Raw genomic sequence first — 5,478 nt, forward strand, 5'->3', positions numbered from 1 at the left:
CTCAATCAGAGATGGACAGAGTGAGTGTAATATGCTGAGGCTGGGAGCACATTCATCTGTCCGTTTTCTGTATGCATTTTCTGCACACGAATGTTGTCTGTATGTGTGAAAACATGCAGGGTTTATAACAGACGCTAATGTAATTGATAGAGAAATTCCTGCACTGCTGTAAATTTTTATCTGCATGGGGAAAACACATTAAAATGTGCACTAGCCAATTGAAAAACATTGGTTCAGTTTACCTGTGCAGAAAGTAGGGGGGAATGGGGGGTGGTTGGCGGGAGGGGGCCCCATCCAAAGTTTCGCAGTGATTACTAGTTACGCCCCTGGCCAGGCTATTTCTGTTGAGAATCTAAGTGCCGTGGTCCCAATCCTCCACGACACATTATTGAGAGATCTGGAGTGCAAGGTCATCTCGGTCTTACCCCTTCTACTCCATTGTGAGTGGCACATTGTCCCACCTCCCCACTATGTAGCAATGGAACACATCTCTAGCCTACAAACCTGTAAGCTAGCAATGTATCCGTACAGAACTCTGCTACTAAATATTTGACATTTAACTGTTAGGGATATTGAAGCAATTGGGAACAAAAACAAGTCAACTATTAAATTGTGGGCTATTTAATAGGTCAGCATACAAGTGATTCCCCCCCCCCTTTTTTTCCCCCCACCAACAGAGCTCTCTGTTGGTGGGGTCCGATCGCTCTCCAATTGTTTATTTTTTTTATCAATATTTAATTTTGCTATTTTTTAAATAAAATTGCTTATTTTTTTTAATTTTTATCCGGCTCTCTCCCTCCCTCCCCCCACCGGCCAATCAGCGTGATCGGCTGTCATAAGCTTCAGCCTATGACAGCAGATCACTTTTGCAGTAACAGTCCCCAGTACAGAGCTGCTGCAGATCGCAGCACTGTACAAGGTTTATAGACGCTGATTTCGCCTTTTACAGTCTCCCAGCAGCGATCGCCGCTGGGAGACTGAAGGCGCAGCATGCACGCAATCTCCTGCTAGCCCCATAGAGAGCCGTTTACGCCAATTGGCGTGGAGCGGTCCTGAGGCTGCTGCACTGCTCACGCCAATTGGCGTGGAGCTGTCGGCAACAGGTTAATATGCATGTGAAGAGGGTATATTATGAACATTTTTTAAATTATAAGCTTGTAAATAGTGATGGACGCAAAACTTACAAAATGCATCTTTATTTCCAAATAAAATATTGGCACCATACATTGTGATAGGGACATAATTTAAATGGTGTAATTAATTTAAATGGTGTAATTACTGGGACAAATGGGCAAATAAAATACATAGGTTTTAATTATGGTAGCATGCTTTATTTTAAAGCTATAAAGGCCAAAAACCGAGAAATAATGAATTTTTGCCATTTTTTTCTTAATATTCCTGTGAAAATGCATTTAGCAAAAAATAATTCTTAGGAAAATGTACCACCCAAACAAAGCCTAATTGGTGGTGGAAAAAAACATGATATAGATCAATTCATTGTGTTAAGTAGTGATAAAGTTATTGGTGAATGAATGGGAGGTGAAAATTACTCTGATGCATAAGGTGAAAAATACCCGCGGGCTGAAATCGTTAATAACACTGTGAAGGGTGTTTTCTCCTTTAATAATAAACTGATCTATAATTTATAGTCTTTATAATAACATACTGTTGAGTTGCCTGGATCACCAGAATAACAACTATATTGCAAATAAAGCCGGAGTCGGTTATTTGTATCTGAAGGCTGTGTGTCTGCATTCTCTGGTGGTGTCCTTCGGTAAACATTAGTACAGAAAGATCTAATGAAACGACTTTACTAAAAGACTTTGCTTCTGCCTTTTTGGCCCTGCTGAACCCAGCAGACTAGCAACAGTTTGTGCAGATGTTGAGATTGGACCAGAGAAGCCCACGAGCGTCTCTCCTTCATTTGCGGTAGTTTGCTTAAAGTCACGGGAGCGTGAAGGGGGCATGCGCAACAAGGAGCAATGCGGCCAGTGTACCGCGCCCTTCAGTGGGGGACCGGAGCGGCCCGGGGAGATTGCGAGGGACCGAGCGGCCTCAAGCGGGCTGGAGGAAACCCCAGATACGTATAAAACCTGAGACTTGTTAAGTCTCAGGTTTTCTTTTCTATGCTGGTAATAATACAGTTATTCAATGCATACTAGAGAAGAGTGAAAGGTGTGTGCATCTAACCAGTCTTCACCTGACTTATATACTGGCTGCCTCAAGTCTATTGACTAATTTAAACTGACTCTCGTCTAATTAAAATGGCAAAGCGTTTGCATGCTGCATTCGCCTACCAGAATATGCAGGATCTAAGGCTACCTCCCTGCCATTCCTGCAGGAGTTGGCCCACGCAAAACTTTGCATCTCAACAGGGGCGCCACGTGTAGGCCTCATTGTGCCCCCAAGAAATGGGGGGCAGTGCAGACACCCCCACAAAGCAACCATTGCCCGGGAGTGCCACAACTGCCCCTCTGGGGGAGGGGGGGGAGCGAGAAGAACCCATGGACGGTACACCCCACAGACGCGGCCTACGCCTAGGGAGGACCATCCATGCTGCCCCCCCCAAAGGATAGATGCTCTACTTCTGCGTTACTTACTTACCTATAGTGCACAATGCACATCCTGGGAGCAAACACACCAATGATGGGGCGAGGGGAGGGGGTGTGCAGACAAACCCCCCGGTGCAATAATGCAGTTATACCTACAGTTCTTCCCCCTGTTCACACCTCTCTAAACATGTCCATAAATGGTGCAATTTTTCATTATTTTTTTTTCGATCAGATAATTTAGTTCGATAATTCCGTTAGATCGAATATAAAGATTTTTCCAACATGCACGATCAGATTTTAATGAAAAAAAGCGGTATAATCGTTCGTTTTTCTTGATCGAAAAAAAAAGATTATTTTTAACTTTCATTCGATTCGCTAGTTTGGGTCGAAAAAACTGGAAAATCGAACGTTTTAATTGTACCGTGTATGGGTACCATATCACTGCAACTGTCCTTGGCAGGTTTAGGTTCTCCATATCAACTGTTACATATCAAGTGCTTGAAGGGGCCCAATGATAAACTCACACTCTACAAAGGATCCGTCACTGCATCAATAAAAAGGGCTACGGCTATCTGTTTTGGGACTCTGCCCTTGTTCACGCCTTACAGCCAGGGCCAGTTCTCTCATGAAGAAAGGTGAAACATTTGCATCAGACGCAGAGATTACAGGGGCAGCAGTTTTGTACTGTGTGTACCTTCCTGAGGAGGAATGGAGTGGCTGAGGTTGAGCAATCTGTTTGTCACAGACTCACAGCCAGACAGTTTTGCGCTGCAGCATGTCATGTGAGAACATTAAATGAAGCAGAGTAACTCTTCTGTGCGATCATTCCAAATCGGGGGAGGGGGGGGGGGTGTTAGCAGGGGCGCATCCTCACAAGTTTGCCTCAGGCAGCAAAAAGTCTAGAACATGCCCTGCACACAGCCTAATGTGAAACAGCAAACATACTCATATACAGTATATAACAACATAAAGATCAGGACAGACCAATCATAGCAAGTCACATGACACAATCAGTCCCAATGGGGGACTGCAACAGATGTGGTATGCAAACTCCACCCTGCAGTTATAATAGGTGGCTTCAAATTATAGAACACCACTCCCCCTCACCAAATATAAACAAATGGCAGTATAGCATAAGTCTGATCTGTAGAAAAATAGTGTGACTCTACTTCACCATCGCTAAACCATTGTACTCCAAGTCCACCCAAAGAACGCAGGATTCCAAAGACATAAGCGGGGTAGCGCTGACAAGCAGTCGTGCCCATACCTAACCACTATCAACACAGCGGGTGCAGTGCGCGAGGGCCGTGGTAACCAGGCGCACTGTGACAACAGTGAGAGTGCGCCTGAATGGAATGCTAGAGATGACTAGTGTTGGTGGTATAGTGGTGAGCATAGCTGCCTTCTAAGCAGTTGACCTGGGTTCGATTCCCGGCCAATGTATGTGAGGTTGCTTTTGACATCCTACAAATCCCTAAGCAAGCCATTTTTCTCTTGGGTATATCACAATTGTACATGCTAGGCTGGCTTCAGCATGTAGCGTTGGTGGTATAGTGGTGAGCATAGCTGCCTTCTAAGCAGTTGACCTGGGTTTGATTTCCGGCCAATGTATGTGAGTTGGCTTTTCACATCCTACAAATCCCTAAGCAAGCTAATTTTTCTCTTGGGTATATCACAATGGTACATGCTAGGCTGGTGTCAGCATGTAGTGTTGGTGGTATAGTGGTGAGCATAGCTGCCTTCTAAGCAGTTGACCTGGGATTGATTCCCGGCCAATGTATGTGAGGTTGCTTTTGACATCTTACTAATTCCTAAGCAAGCTCATTTTTCTCTTGGGTATATCACAATGGTACATGCTAAGCTGGCGTCAGCATGTAGTGTTGGTGGTATAGTGGTGAGCATAGTTGCCTTCTAAGCAGTTGACCTGGGATTGATTCCCGGACAATGTATGTGAGGTTGCTTTTGACATCCTACAAATCCCTAAGCAAACTCATTTTTCTCTTGGGTATATCACAATGGTACATGCTAGTCTGGCGTCAGCATGTAGTGTTGGTGGTATAGTGGTGAGCATAGCTACATTCTAAGCAGTTGACCTGGGTTCGATTCCTGGCCAATGTATGTGAGGTTGCTTTTGGCATCCTACAAATCCCTAAGCAAGCTCATTTTTCTCTTGGGTATATCACAATGGTACATGCTAGGCTGGCTTCAGCATGCAGTTTTGGTGATATAGTGGTGAGCATAGCTGCCTTCTAAGCAGTTGACCTGTGTTCGATTCCTGGCCAATGTATGTGAGGTTGCTTTTGACATCCTGCAAATCCCTAAGCAAGCTCATTTTTCTCTTGGGTATATCACAATGGTACATACTAAGCTGGCATCAGCATGTAGTGTTGGTGGTATAGTGGTGAGCATAGCTGCCTTCTAAGCAGTTTAGGTGGGTTTGATTCCTGGCCAATGTATGTGAGGCTGCTTTTGACATCCTACAAATCCCTAAGCAAACTCATTTTTCTCTTGGGTATATCACAATGGTACATGCTAGTCTGGCGTCAGCATGTAGTGTTGGTGGTATAGTGGTGAGCATAGCTACCTTCTAAGCAGTTGACCTGGGTTCGATTCCTGGCCAATGTATGTGAGGTTGCTTTTGACCTCCTACAAATTCCTAAGCAAGCTCATTTTTCTCTTGGGTATATCACAATGGTACATGCTAAGCTGGCTTCAGCATGTAGTGTTGGTGGTATAGTGGTGAGCCAAGCTGCCTTCTAAGCAGTTGAGGTGGGTTTGATTCCCTGCCAATGTATGTGAGGTTGCTTTTGACATCCTACAAATCCCTAAGCAAACTCATTTTTCTCTTGGGTATATCACAATGGTACATACTAGGCTGGCGTCAGCATGTAGTGTTGGTGGTATAGTGGTGAGCATAGCTACCTTC

At 44.5% G+C, this 5,478-nt stretch overlaps 1 non-coding gene across 1 annotated transcript; it reads left to right on the forward strand.

Moving 5' to 3' along the window:
- The first annotated feature begins 3,923 nt into the window (after nucleotides 1-3,923).
- On the forward strand, nucleotides 3,924-3,995 carry TRNAR-UCU (transfer RNA arginine (anticodon UCU)). The gene has a single exon. It is a non-coding gene; the product is annotated as a tRNA-Arg (tRNA).
- The last annotated feature ends 1,483 nt before the right edge of the window (nucleotides 3,996-5,478 follow it).

This window comes from Hyperolius riggenbachi, chromosome 7 (assembly GCF_040937935.1).
Source record: "Hyperolius riggenbachi isolate aHypRig1 chromosome 7, aHypRig1.pri, whole genome shotgun sequence".
NCBI classification, from domain to species: domain Eukaryota; kingdom Metazoa; phylum Chordata; class Amphibia; order Anura; family Hyperoliidae; genus Hyperolius; species Hyperolius riggenbachi.